Source organism: Fringilla coelebs, assembly GCF_963513975.1.
Source record: "Fringilla coelebs genome assembly, chromosome: 2".
Taxonomy (NCBI): Eukaryota; Metazoa; Chordata; class Aves; order Passeriformes; family Fringillidae; genus Fringilla; species Fringilla coelebs.
In genome coordinates this window covers 40,744,234-40,759,461 of record NC_140029.1, presented here as the reverse complement: position 1 = coordinate 40,759,461, position 15,228 = coordinate 40,744,234, and the positions used below count along the sequence as shown (strand labels likewise).

General features: G+C 44.0%; 1 protein-coding gene across 1 annotated transcript in view; it reads left to right on the top strand.

The window, feature by feature from the left end:
- Positions 1 to 7,135: 7,135 nt before the first annotated feature.
- The window catches only part of MBNL2 (muscleblind like splicing regulator 2), a 105,899-nt gene continuing 97,806 nt past the window's right edge, over positions 7,136 to 15,228 (top strand). The window contains exon 1 of the mRNA XM_084226528.1: positions 7,136 to 7,265. The gene's annotated coding sequence lies outside the window, so the exon portion shown is untranslated. The remainder of the gene's footprint in view (positions 7,266 to 15,228) is intronic.

The following is a 15,228-nucleotide window of genomic DNA, read 5'->3' as shown; positions in this document are numbered from 1 at the left end:
ATACCAAGGCTCCACTGGAACTTCAAGACATACTTAAGTGGTCTGAGAAACAGTGATAAACTTAAACAAATCCTTAAGTTAAGTGCTTTGTTGAAACAGAATTCAGCGTTGCAATTCCCAGCCTGTAAATTATTAAATAGATGTAGGTGAAACTGTAAAGTATGAACTTCAGCAACCTTTCTAATGGGTCTAAGAAAACTTCTCTGGCAAGGACTAACAGTATTTAAAAATATGTGAGCTGTCATTTTTAAAGAGTTAAATGGTTTGGTTACATTTAGGTACAAAAATGGTATTTTAAAAAGGCATGTGGTGAAACAGATACACACTGAAATGTATAAAAATAAAATAATATTATTTTAAAAATACAACTTCTTCAGCAGAGAACTTGCAGCACTAACTTCTGCTGTTTTTATAGAATGTTGTGGCCATAGGACTATGTCTGATTTCTTGATGCCCTGAATTTAGGTGAATGTGGCCTGGGTGGAAGTCCTATTTTAATGCAGACCTGTTTGTATTATTGCTGTTTTCTCTACTGGCCTTAAAAAACCATAGGGTAAATGAGTTATCTATATATGAGTTGTCAAAATATTTGGACCTTAGCAAATGACAATATGTTTTATGCTAAAGCTTATGATCTACATATAAAGCATCTAGATGGAAAATAAATAAAATTGGTTAATTCTAACCAGGGAAAGTTTGCTGGATATTTTGCATGGGAAAAACAAACAAAAAAAAGCCAACCCAAAGCAAAACAAAACCAAAAGAAAAAAAACAAACCCAAAAACCCCAAAAGTGATGACATTCAGGGAGAAGGATTATTTTCTTTTTAAATCTTCTTAATGTAGTATCCTTACTCCCAAAGGGAATGAGTCATTATAAGACCTTCTCTTGACAAAGTATAGTTAATTGTCACTCTAAAAATTACCCTGTTGTTTATGTATTTCTCATTAGAATCTGATTACACTCCATTTGCCTAAACAGGCAATGGTAGCAACCAATATTCATCTGTGAAACTCTAAAAGAGCTAATTACCCAAAGCTTAGACTAATTGTCAGCATAAAGGACAGAGAGCAGGGCTTTGAAGTAGAAAGCTTTAAGAGAAACTGCCAGTCGTTCAAAGATAGCCACTTGGATATGTAGATCGACAAGATTTCATTAGCATGTAAAGCTTTAACTGGGCAGAAAGCCACCCTGGTTAAAAAATTAAATGAGGAAATGAGAAAATAGAAAATCAATTTGTAAAGACTCAGGTGGGGAAACAAAGTAATTAATGACAGGGATTAAAAGTAGCAAGAAAAGAGAAAGTTACTTGCTGGAGTAGTAGCAGGCAACCGGATTAGATGCAGTAAAAGAACACTTTACATCAATATTAGGAGGAAAACTAAGGAAGGATCTTACCTCAAGTACACATAAAATACGATAGGTAAACAGTACAACAGATTTCTGGCATTTGGAACAAAGGGATTATGTATCCATGTCAGTGAGAGGGAGAAAAAAATCACCTGCAAGAAAGCTAGCAGGCCAAGTTCTGCTGAAATCACACTTCAAGAACCTGTCTTCAGCTGCTAATAAAGCATTTTCCTAGGTCATGGGTGATTCCAGAAGAATATTGTCAAAGTTGCATCAGTTTTGAAAAGTTTGAAAGGGCTTGTTGAATAATTAACAGTGCAATTCTTAACCACAGCAAAGAGATTGCTAATATTGGATCTTATTAGCAAAAATTAGAGGTCAAAATACAATTTATATCTGTCAACACAGCACCCAAGAAAGTAGTTACTATAGTTCTTCTGCTGGGGATTTTTTGTCTGTGTTTCCTCCTTTGTTTTGAAAACTGTGTGATTCCAAGTGCTACAGACAACTGTGCTCACATGACAGCCATTGATCCCTTCAAAGCTTCCCAGTCAATACAGCAATAGCACTTTGATTTAAAAGAAGTTCCATTATACAAAATTAACATTACACAAATTAAAAACTGACTCGCTGTTTGATCTCCAGATGTTATTGGTAATGAAAAGACATAAACAAAAGAAGCTATTGTAATGACTTTTCCCCCAGAAACTTATTTTTGTGCTTAATACTTTTATCAATGATCTAGACAACATAAAATATTATGGCAAAGTTTGCAGATGGTAGTAAATACTGCAGAGCACGTACTGCTTTTGCCAGTGAGTCTGAATCATCTCATTGAGAGCCCCAATCCGACAAAAAAAGTCAAATTAAAAAGGCCAAATACAATGAGTTACACATGGGATCTGGCAACATGAGCTGAATGTATAGAGTAGAGAACTCAGGATCAGGAAACTCTGCGGTGTTATGTACAGAGAAGTGAACTGCACAGGGCAAGAGCACAGGCTCAGCACTGGCAGACTGCTCTGGTCTGCAGTGTTTAATGACTGCCCACCACACGGTATGGTTGTGTGACACACCTTCAGACAACACTGAGCATGCCAGCTCACACCACACTGTGCTCTAAGGCCAGGGAACTGGTGCACACTAGGCACAACAAACGTGGCCAGCTTTAAGGGGCGTGGAAGGAAGTTTAGCCACATGCATGCAACACAGAGTGTGACTTGATCCCAGGGTCAAGTTAGAAGAGTCAAGGTCAGAGAAGAGTCACGTGTAGGTATTATGGAGATGTCCCTCTGCAGTCCTGCTGGAGGTCATGAGCCCTGTACTGAGCATGTTCATTTCATTTACAGCTCTTCATTAAGACAGTGAATGCATTAAAATCTTTTGTGTCTGGGCTTCGGCTGGTTGGCTGTCACAGCATGGAAAGACTTCTTTCTGCTGCATAATAGCCCAATTGTACTTTGTGGGTAGAGGGTTACTCTAACACACGAGAAATGAGCTGGAATATTGGTGGGAAGCACTCATTTTCTGCAATTATATGGAGAATCTTTCTTCTCAGATACTTGTCTTCTACAGCTCTTTCACACAGTGAATAAAGTTGCAAAGAATTCAATGAATCTCTAAATGGGAAATAATTTGCTTCCAAGTCAGGGGCATTCTGTCTCCCTTTGAAGAACAGGGCACTGGTTTTCTCTTAGGATCATCTGGCAATATGGCACCACTACAGATTAAAGAAGAAGCCAGCCCCTACAGGGCCTTTGGTCAACTTCAGCTTCTCCATTTCTTTGAGCATAGCATGCAAAGCTCAGTCTGCTGGGGGGTAAGCCAGCTTCTGCTGTGATTGCTGAAGATGAGAACAATGTCACTGGGCTGGCTCTCTGTGGCTGTGCCTTGAGACAGTTTACCAGCACATGGCACATGGTATATCTGTAATCCACTGATTCAATATGGCCTTGAGTCCTGAAATAATGAAAGACTGCAAAACTTCCTAATAAATGTATCGTGAATGTATCTGAAGTGTTATTTCCCAAGAGCATCCTGAACAGATGGGGCAGATGCTGCAATTGTCGCAGGAACAAATTTAATGTTGCATACATGAAAAAAAGACATTGCAAAACTTGTGCAGAAGCAGCAGCTTGCAGACTTTGTTTCCTGGGATGATGGCATTGCACAAATTTTGGGTGAATTGTTTATGGTAATCTTCTGCTCTAGCATTTAATAATAAAATATTTGTACAATCAACTTGCATGAGTTCATGTTTTCTCCTTACTATTAAAGAAAAAAAATAGGGAAAAGAATGAGTTATGGCCCTAGCTATGAATTCTAATGGCCTCTGTATGTATATATATTGGTGCCCACACACAGGAAAACTTGATACTCAGCTGAATTTTTCTATACTTCAAAAAAATGACATAGGCTTGAACTGGCTTGATGGCCTTTGAAACAGCAAATTAATCTTAACTTGTGGAGACAGGCATAATGTCAGTGAAACCATGCCAACTTTCCCTTCCTGCAGTAGATGAATATATAGATTAAAAAAGAGGGTAATTTGTAAAGTTTCTTTTTACTGGTAGCCTTGAAAATAAAGGGGCAAGGAGAATTCATATCTGAATTTAGGAGTTTGTTATGGCCTGAAACTGGATTTTCTTGGTAGCCATTTTTATATAAAAGCAAATAAAACCCCAGATTATGCTGGTATGGACTCAAGTTATTTCACTGCATACATCCTTCCCTTGTAGGAAATTCCCAAACCGATTTTAGGCTAGAGAGAAAGGCGCTGCACGGCACAGAGAGTGCGTATGCCGGGTTTCTAGTGACACATAAATCGGACGAATTCCTGGAATCCCAGGGTTTGAAATTCACGTGTGGAGACACATGAGGGCACCACTGGGCGGGGGATGGCTGCTGGCGGAAAATGGACGTGTGCTGGCCCCTTCTGCGGGCTAGCTCGTGGGACTCGGCTGGGTTCCATGGCTGGTGGGCAGCCTCAGGGCAAGCCCCTGGTGCAGCAGGGAAGGCGAGAATGGAGCCTGGAAACACGGATCTTTCAAAGATTTGACAGATAAGCTGACAAGTTTCAGCAACATTCAGCATAATTTCTGATTATCATTTTATAATTTTAAAAAATAAGAATAGTTCTACTCAAACATCTTATTTAAACGGTAAAACCCCTTTAGTCTTTGTGGTACATTTGTAGTAAAAATTAATAATACAAATAAGACCAAAAAATCCCTGCAAATATTAAAGAGTTAATGGTATTTAACTTTGTCTTGTCTTCTCATCAGTTTCCTAGGCTGCACTTTTCCAAGTAGGATAATTTTGACTAAGCCTCATTAAGCTGATTGAGAAATAATCTTTTAAAGAAAAATGCAAAATTAATGATCCATACTGCAAGATCAATAAGCCACTTCAGAATGTACATTGATAAACTATTGCTACTAAAAAATACTCTCAATTTTGTATGCAAAATGAACTAGATGGGGGCAAATGCTGGCTAGGCACTTAGGAAGGCATGAAATTCATACAGGGAAGAGCTGGTGGAGAAAGGGTGCCCTTGGCAGTGATCCACTGTTCAATGAGTCAGCATGAAATTGCCATTGCAACAAAAACAAATCACACTGAGGGATTTATTGGCAAAAATTCTATATGTAAGTCACCATTAATTATTCTACTTTCTTCATTACTTCTGACGCTTGGCTGGTCTACAGTGTCCTATTGTGGATGTTTCATTCAAATGACTGGAGGAGAGCAACAAGAATGATACAAGTTTGAGAAAATGTGGCGATTTGAATCAAAAAGTAAAGTCTGAATGGAACACAGAACTCATTATAGCTTTAGATGTATATGTAAAAGATTGTCATAAATGGGATAACATCAGTCATTCTTCACAGCCAAGAGAGGAAGACAAAATTTAATCAGGTTAATTTGCAGAAAGAGGGACTTGCTTAAAGAGTCAATGGGCATATCAAGTTGCCTGAAGAGAATAGGCACCTCACAGGTGGTTTTTAAAAGCAGAGTAAAAACCTGTGTTGGATTTGGCCTGAAATATATTTAATTCTGCTTCTGGGCATAGATGCTTAATAGAAGGCCTCAGGAGATCCTGTGTTTTATGGTATCAGCTGTGCACTAAAGTCTCATTGATGGAACTTCCTGTTGAGGCTTTTTGCATATTTAACAATTTAGTTCTGCTTTCTCTCATTTAATGAAGATTAAAAACAATGTGCCAGGGGAAAAAAAAGTTACAATCTCATTTATTTTCTTTCACAAAATTGCCATTCACCAAGATCAAAATCATACAAAAGGAGGGAAGGAATAGAGGTGTTGCTGTTGCTGCTTCTGGTCACCTAGGGGCTACCATAATCAGCGCTGAGCCACACTGGAGCAGCAGCAGAGTTTTAAATTTTATTTTCCACCCATTTCAAAGCCATTGTCTCCACCTACAAACTGGGGGAGGGTGCTTACTGTACCTGGTGGCATCCTCAGTTAGGGTTTGGCTTGGCTTTTTGTTTACTCCATTTATTCTATTTCCCTTTCAAAGTAGAACAATATTACCATAATTTTTTTCATTGGGTACATTCAAACATATTTTACCATGGGGTCGCCTTGAACAGACTGGTTAGAACTGGTTTCCAATCAGCCTTAAAATAATAATTTGTCTCTCTGCTCATTACTTAAATTTTAAAAAATTTAAAACCCCAGGGTTTTTTGTGCCTCTTTTTTCAGCCTCCATAACACCAAAAGGATGTGGCTAAGTTGAAAGGGTCACTTTTCTTCTCAAAATGTAACACATTTTTCAGTAGCAGTTCAGTTACTGATCCTTGAGAAAGACCTCAGGGACAGTCTAAAGGAATTTAGTTGAAATTGAAGTGCAGCTGCTTTCTGATTTATTTCCTGCTCCACCACCCTTACATTGGGATGCTGCAGCGGGTAAGATCCAGCGAGGATGGGGCAGCTGTGGCCTCCCCCCTGGATGTTGCCTGGCTTTCTGGAGACCCAGTTCAGGGACCTGAGCTGCCTGGAAATGAATTGTAGGGTTTGCCAGACGAGGCTGGGCACGCAGAGCCGGGGTTCGCCAGCACCGTGGGGGCCCGGGGTCGCTGGGCACGCCCGGCCGGAGCGCGCAGCGCTCCGCTGAACCACCGCACCTTCAACTTCACCTGGCACACGAGCACAGGCACAGTTTGATGGGCTGGAGGCACACCGGGAATCACTGCAGCTGCCCCTCTTTCTGGATGGGGAATATTCCATGTTTTTTAGGGAAAGGTGCCAACCCTTGTTGCAGGGACAGAGGGGTACCGGGGGCCTGCGCTGGCTGCTGCGGGCGAGGGGAAGAGAGCCCATTTTGCCTGTGAACGACACTTCACAGGAACAGAAACTGCGCACGAATTCGGGTCAAAATGCGGGAAGAGTAAGCCCTGGGAGCCAAGCCACGCGTTTGTTTCCTCCAGAAAATCGTCCACGGTAACCGGTGACACGCCATAGCTCCAGCAGTCAAAAGGAAGCCGAACAACAAGACGCAAACCCAGGATTTCGGCCGCTCTGCAGCACCGCCCGCCCGCCGCTGCCCCCGTTGTTTTGCGGAGGAAACGCTCCGGCCCGTCCCGGAGGCGGGCCGGGCTTCAGGCAAAGCCCCGCGGGCCGGCCCGCACCCCCGCCGCAGCCCCGGCCCCCGAGCTGCCGCTGCCCCTTCCCCGGCCCCGGCGGCGGCCGGACGGCGCGGGCTGCGGCGGGCGGGCCCGGCCCCGGGGCGGTGCGAGCGGCGCTCGGCCCCGGCAGGGAGGGGCCGGACCGCCCCTACGCGAGGAGCCGCCGCCGTCGCGGTCGCGGCGGGAGAGGTGACAAGCCGCCGCTGCGCGGAGCCGCCTCCGCCCGGCTGGGAGAAGCGGCTGTACCCCCGCTCCGCGCTCCGCTCCGAGGTAAGGCAGCCGCCCGCGCCGCCGCCGGTCCTCCCCGCGCCGCCGCAGCCCACCCCCGCTCCGGGGCGGCTGCGGGGCCAGGGCTCGGGGACAGCCCGTGTCCTCTCGCCGCGGGGCCGGGCCGCGCGGGGACGCGGCGGGTGCGCGGCGGCGGCGGCGGCGGGACTTCGGCTTGCCCGCGCCCCGCGAAGGAGTCGTGGCAGCGGTGCCGCCGGCCCCGAGGGAGCCTGGCGGCCGCGGCGGCCCGTGGCGCTTCCCTGCGCGGGGAGCTGCCGCCGCTGCCCGTCCCGCCGCGCCTGGAGCCGCGGTCCCTCCCGCTGCCGCCGCCAAGGGCGCGGGAAGGCGGCCGGAGCCCCGCGCCCGTTCGGGTGCCCGCTGCCCCCGCCGCTCGCCTCCCCTTCGCTTCCCTGGGGAAGCCGCCGCGGCGTGGGACGGGGCGAGAGGCGGCGGGCGCTGCTGCCGGGCCGTCGCGTCTGGTTCAGCGGTGATTTATGGTTTTGTTAACTCAGCATTTGGCACGGCTTGCGAGCGGGGAGAGCGGCGAGCGGGAGTCATAACTTTGTGTTACTTCTGGAAGGGAAAGGGAAAGGGCCCCGTGGGGCCGTGGCCGCCCCAGCGGCTTCCTCCGAATCCTCCCTCCCCGCTCCGTGCCCGCCCGCTTCATCCCTGCGCCGGGGGCTCGCTGCAGGCAGCGGGGAATAGCGCTGGGCAGGTTCGTGGGGGGGACACGGGACTGCCTCCCGTGAAGGTGAGTGTGACAGGGGGACAAACTGTCAGAAATTAAATGTTTTTCTCACTCCTGGTTTTGTGTGGATACCCTATATATTTATTCCTTGTACGTGCATATGTATTTGCGTGCGTATGCACAGAATATGCACATGTATTTTTTGAACTGTGAGAACATTGCCTATAGGCTTCTGTTTCCAGATGTTTTGTTTTCTGTTTCTTTTGGGCATATTTACATTTCTGCCGGGAGGGAAACAGACAACAGTAATGTGGCTGAATATGTATTTGAGCAGTAGCAAGGAATAACTTGTGTGCCTTTAATTCAGCTGCAGAGGATATCCATGTGGGATTAATATACTTAAGTGATCGTGTCACACTGACGTATCTTGTTCAGACTTGTAGATTTTTAAAGCAGTGTGGACTTGTAGGTAGTAGCGGAAGCGTAATTAATTTTAAACATGTGACTTGGCCTAGTGCTTATGATTTTAACGTGGTATTCGTACCTTGGTAAATATGCATAGATTTAGCCATCTGTCCTCTATTTTCCCTTCGTGTGTGCACGTACCACACCGTGCAAATGAAAAAGGTACCTGCGGTAAGCTTTAGGGCCAAATGCATATTTCAACTCTTCTGGGAAATGCTCTAAAGTTACTCTCAAGGACTAGTGGAAAGCGTCTTTCATACAGTTTCTGAGTATATTTAAAGTTAAAAAAATAGTTGCTCCGGCATCAATTATGTCAATTTGTAGCTTGTATTTGGCACTGATACTGTTTGCATTCGTGGAGTACAGTTGATACTGCTGCTGGAAGGGATGTAGTTTTTCCCACTGTGGACAAGGCCCTTTTGTGCAGTGTAAACCTCATGCTTTTAGAGGATGCATGAACCTCTGGGTAGAGCCAACCCTGCAGTTTCTCTCTGCTGTGATAAGGTGGTGGTGGTGGATGCCAGCTCCAGTGTGGCTCGTTGGAGATCATAGCAGCAGAACTGCCACAGGCTGGAGCTCCCAGTTGGGGCACGCCAGTCTTCGGCACTTGCCATAGTTGCAGGCGTATGCTATGGCATGTCGGTGAAATTTGGAATAGCAGTGGGCCACCCTGGTGATTTGTACAGTGCGGGGGTCTGTCTGTCTGTCTGTCTGTGCAAGGTAACCTGTGGGAGGGTGCCTGTTGTCCTGCAGCTGAAGAGATGGGCTGTTCTGTTGTGGTATCTCTGCTGTCACCACAGGAGTGGTACCTACCTGCGTTGTGCACGTAGGTGGGTGGATGATATAGCATGGGTCACTTCAGCATACCTTCTCCTCTGAAGCTTATCTCCTCTATTATTTATGGCCCTCTCTCTGAAGAAATGGCCTGGGTTTAGTCAACAACAACTCTGCCAAGATCTTTGGAATTGGTATGTTTGGGATTGTGATGCTGAAATCTTCATCTGAGCATCATTTTCTTAAATTTGGCTTTTATAGAATAACAGTTGTCATAAGAAGATTAAAAATAAAGTCTACTTGCTGCTAACACTTGGTGGGTGAAATTTTCATCTCTTATACTCCAGATGCTCTGCAGTTTCTCTGCTGGTTGCAGTCTCTAGAACTGTACTGTGCAGTACTAAATGCTTTTTCTCCTAACCTAGGGATTCTTAAACCTACCATAGCAAAAGTAGTACATGAATGCTACCACCAATGGCATGTGACTGCCGTTTGGGGAACCTTCTTAGTCTTGCTTTTCCTTGGGTTAAAAGCTTGGTTACGAGGCACTGGAAAAAGTTCTGTTAACTTTTTGTCCTGTTTTATGGCAGGAAGAAAGAAAAAGTGTATTAAATTGGTATTCCCATTGCTGCCTAATGGTGTTAGATTTTTCACATCCTCTGGGTAGCTCTTGGAATCTCAGCAACACTACATGATTATTTTACTCCTTATGCTGCCAAGTAGAATTATATAGCCTAATTTATTTAGATTGGGCATGTTCTCACTGAAAGTCATTCCATGCTAGGTGAATGAACAGTTTTCTTGTTTATATTGCCTTCACTCCCCACTCCCCTTTTAATAGGCCCTCACAGGTCTTACTATAGCTCTACTTGAGCGTTTCTGAATTCTGTTGAATCTGGCAATAAAAATAGAAATAAAGAACTATGAATCACATTAAACTTGTTATCAAAGAAAGTATTTTCATGCTGTCAGTTACCAGGGTGGAAATCTCACTTCTCATGGCTCCAGCCAGTCCTACAATCACATTTACTGCTCTTCTATAAATTTTTTCCTGACAGTTTATTGTTAGCTCTCTGTGGCTGAAGTACTCAGGACAGATGTGAACACACTGCCTTCATCTTTGAAGAATTACAAAGTCACCTAATTGGCTTCCAGATCACACTGTATCTTTCTTCATAGCCCTCTATCATAATTCAGACTCTTCCATTCCTTTCCAGATGTCTTTTAACAGTCGAATCTTTGCTGGATCACTTTTCCCCTGATGAATTATTATTTATTTTCTCAGAGGCACCTAAGAAATAAAATGACTGATGGATTATTCTTTTCCCCTCCCATTACCTTTCTTCAATATTCTCCCACGTTCATTTGCAAGTAGAGCTACTTAGAAAGTGTTCATTAAAATGTCATTGAAATGAAAGTCAAGGCAGAGTGTTAATCAAAAATGCTTTTCAGTTTCAAGTCACTCATTTCTCGTGAATAAACCTTCAAAAACAAAAACAATCTCTTTCTTTTCTACTGGTGATACTTTCTTTCCCTGTGCATTTTGATGTCTTGATCATTGTGGTTGGATTTTTGCCACAATCAGTTGGTTTAGGGCTTTTGAGAAACACAGTATCAAAACCCTCAACCAGCTTTGGAATAAAAATACATACCTCAATCAACTACAGGTATGAAGAAAGAGTGGACCTCCTCAAAAATCTTGAAGTGCTGAAGAACTCAGCAGTTTATCTTGCCTTGCAGCTGCATGCCACCATGTTGAGCTCACTTTGGGTGACTGATGGCAGTGATGACTGTTCCTCTGCAGAGCCCAAGGGAGCCCTGCTGCTGCCCAGGGCTGGGGCCTCAGGGAGCTGGAAAATACTGGGTTGATGTTTGAGCTCTGTGAGGATGCAGCCAGGAACATGGGAGGATGGTGGTATCATGCTGTGTTCCTAGGGAAGGACACAACACATTCTGGAGTAATCAGATCTCCTAGATTGGAAGGCTTCACGGGCTGCCCGTGGGGACACAGATAACTCTTTGCCTGGATAGAGCTGAGACAGCAATGCTGTTATTGAGTAGTGTTTCAGTATGAAAGTATAATGTCAGTGTAAAGTCCAGAAATACTTCTGACCTATGACCAGCTGGGATCATGTATCTTAAAGCAACAAACCTAGGGTCTGTCTGTGGCTGCAAACTCTTGACAGGGCTTTCCTCTGTTCTCCACTGAATTCCAGGTTTAGGTTTAACTGCAGCTATTCCTCCTTGCTTGGATGGTGCTGCAGTTGTTTGTGCTGAATGTTAAATAGATCTGTTGTGTTTTCACATTGGCAGAATTTGAGACTGTTGCTGGTTAATTCACCTGGTGGTTTGACACTGATGTTAAAAACTAGTGTTTAGGGAATTGAGCTTTGTCGGTCTCTACAGGGGAAGGAGGAGGTCATGTGGAAGCACCTTTCTGCTGCTGCCTTTTCTCTATTGCCCCTAGTTTATCTAGGAAGGACCCAAACTATATTTTTGTGGGCCCTTTTGAGGTATCCCCCCCGTGAGAGACAAATATTTCACGCCTGATGGTATCAAAAAGGACATCTGTGAGGCTGAGTTTATATCGTCCCATACATCCTCTGGAAGGAGATAATTTGAAGTATGGAAAGATCCATGTCCTTTCTGTAGTTTGATATCCCTGGTCTGTACCATTGGGCTTACTGAAGTGAGCCAATAGTTGTCTTTGCTGCTTATCTTTTTCAGGAATGGGAGATTTGGCACTAACCAGTGGTTGCTCAGGACAGTATATCCACAATGAGTTTCCTCAGCAGTGGTAGGACTGTCACATTTTCAAGGAGGAAGAACACTTCCAAGTATTTTGTTAATGATTTCAGACTGGAAGGAGCATGGTTAAATTTGCAGGTCTCAGAGAAAAAAAGGCACCTTTTTTTAAGATTAGGTGATGTCTAAATGTGGTTGGCTTGAGCTGTGTAAGCAGCTGTTGGTGGATATAGGCAGGGCACAGGTTTGCTTCCTGAGAGGGCTTTCCAAGTGTGCACAAGGCTTTCACAAAGGGGACTATTTCCTTGCTGTGCAGTATGTCTGTATGGATGTCAAAGGCCTTGAGCATGGAAAGCCTTAGCATAGGCTTTGATTATTCAGCATTTATTGGCCATTTCTTCATTTGAGAGTTTCTGTCCTATGCCTGTGGTGAGATACTGATAGATAACATCAAGGTGATTGTTGGCTATGTTACTGGAGCAGTGTTTGTCAGGAGCTGACTGTGGTTTTGATCATTGCTGATGTGTGGGTCTCTGAGCCCTGAGGCCCTTGCCCTGCTGCTGCTGATGAGATCTGTAAGATTTTGGAGTTTCTCAGTCCTTACTCTGCTTAGGCTTTCTCTGGTTCCTGGGAAGCTGGCCATGCTTTCACTTCCCTGAATGAGGCAATGCTCTTTGCATTACTGCAATAGTGTTGTGATATCCATAATGTTCAACTTCTCTGTCAAGTGTCAACAATATGATCAGCTTTGCTGGTTGTTCCAGGTGTGATCTGTGAAGGTGCCAAGAGGACTATGAAGAATTGGCTTTTCTTAAAAAACACCAGGTGATAAGGTTTGGGGATTTTATCAAGTTCAGCCTTGTGTCAAAGTATCTGCTGAAATTCTCAAGCTTCATAATTCTGGGACATTCTGCTACCAATACCACTCTGCTATTGCAAGACATTAATGCTAGCCTTCCTAAAGCTGTTTCTTTATTGTAATCTTTGAGTGAATAAATTTTAGCTTTGGCTTTTCAGGTTAATGAAATCTAATAAAGATGCTTTAATATAAGTACCTTAGTCTTCACATTTGCAGAACAAGTGAACAAAGTGCTTCTTGGTGTCTGCTTGTCTTTGAATCTGTATTGTGAGGAGTGAGGAAAAAAGGCATGGGATTTATATCTCATCTAGAGAGAGCTTTGGGTGATGCAATGTATATCATGTATTTCACTCTCAGGATTGTGTGTTGCCTGTTGGCAGTTAAAGGTAGGTCTTACATTACTCAATTCATTCACTTAATTTCATAATGCTTTGTGCTCTTTGCTTCCTGTTCATAGTGGAGTATATTTCTTCTGCTACTTGCAGCTACCAGAAAGTATCAGATTTCTCTGGTTCTTTCCCTGTAATTCCTTGGAAAACCCAGTCCAGTTTATACCATGGCAGATGAAGTGTGCCATGTCATTTGGATTGCTGGGTCCTGCAATAGAGGCATGTGATTTGTCTTGGAGGCACAAGCTGTTGAATCCTGGGAATGGTTAGACCTGGATATGCCTCCTATGGGAGCAGTGGTGAGTGTGGACAGGAAGGATGAGGGCAGGGTAATGTTAAGATTAAGGCACATTCCATCAGAAGACGGTGTTAGTGGTTTCAGGCAGTCATTTTTTATTTTAAACTAACCTGTCCTTGCCGTTGTGAGTTAGAGGAAGGGAGAAGAAAAATCTGTCCACTTCCTGAGCTGTAAAAGGGGCACTTGACTAATGGTGTGGCAATAACTGGAGGCCAGAGCTGGGTGGATCTCAATACTCCTCCCTCACAAAGCAGCAGAAGAGTTTGGTCATCTGAATTGTGGTGATGGCCCTGGGGCTGACAGGAGGATTACTACAGCACTGTACTTGCTTTTTGAAAAGCTTACACCGTTCTTCTTTACAAATTTCAAAGATGACTGAAGTGTTTTTCCTTCTGTGGCACGAGCAGTTCCTAATCTGCTAGAGCTGGTCCCCACCGCTGCTGAGTCCCTGGTGGAGTCTGCTGCTGGAAACATACTGGGGTGTGGGAAAATGTCATTAGTGCAGAAATGTGCAGAAGGCTTTTAGAATTGAGATAATGAATTTTCTAAACAGGAAGAATAATTGAAACTGCTGTAGTTCCACTTTGCTTACTCCAGCAAGATTTTGTCAGCGGGTTCTTAGTTATTTGTTGATTTCTGCATAATAGACTGAAAAAGGAGCAAAATGAATGGATATCCATAAAGGTTAGATTTTTTGATTTGACTTCCCACCCCCCCCATTTTTTTTTTTTTAGCTGCCAGTACTCTTGAAGTTACATTGTATCAAAAAGAAATCTTTAGAGATGTCCATAAATGGAAACAGCTGGATAAAATAAAAATTTGGGGGTTTTTAAAGAACCCATAAAGAACTCCTATAGAAAATAAGCACTGGTAACTTCATTTTTTATTGTTAGGTGGCTTGATTTTAGATACCTTTGTAAAATAGAAGTGCATTCAATAAGCAAAATATCTGAGAGCACTGAAATGGACATTTCTGTACAGGATGCAAGGCTTTTAACATATCCCTTCTGTCAGCAGTACAAAGAGGAATCAAAAGAAGCAAATGCAAAACATCTGAGTAGTACTCCATTGTACATGCAGCCAGTAGTAAAAGGAAAAGCAGAAGTCTTTCTAGTTCATCCAGTGTTAATTGAGCACATGGTCACAGCTTTTGTCAAGGCAGTACTTCCAGCTCAGATGAAGTTCCACTGCCATGTCTAGCTCCAGTGAAAAGTCACTTTTATGAGAAGGGGTCTAGGTTGAGGGAGCCGGGCTTATTTGCTTGGATGAAAATAGACAGTCCAGTAGCTATTACAGCTATTGGAGGATGATTATAAAAATAGTAAGACCAAACTGTACTTAGTTGTGCCAGGTGACACCAAGGGAGAGTGACAGCCAATTATTTTTTTGGAGATTCAGGTTGGATGTTGGCAAAATCTTGTTAGGAGGAGAGTAATACAGCACACCAGCAGGGCGTCCAGAGGAACGTGTATCTGTCCTCTGAGCTTCTCAGGACTCATCAAGGCAAAGCCATGCTGACCCAGTCAGCTCTTGATGATAGTTTTCTTTTGAGGCAGAAGCTGGACTAGGTAAGAAAGCCCCTTAGGTTTCTTACAATCAAAGTTTCTGGGAGAATTCCCCCCACACCTTATTTCTCAAATGAAGACAACTTTTTTAGACAAGTTTGGACTGAGTTGACCAGCTACTGTGGGATGCTTGGTGGTAAACCTACTTTCATGTAGTTCATACAGTAATGTTTCAGTGTACTA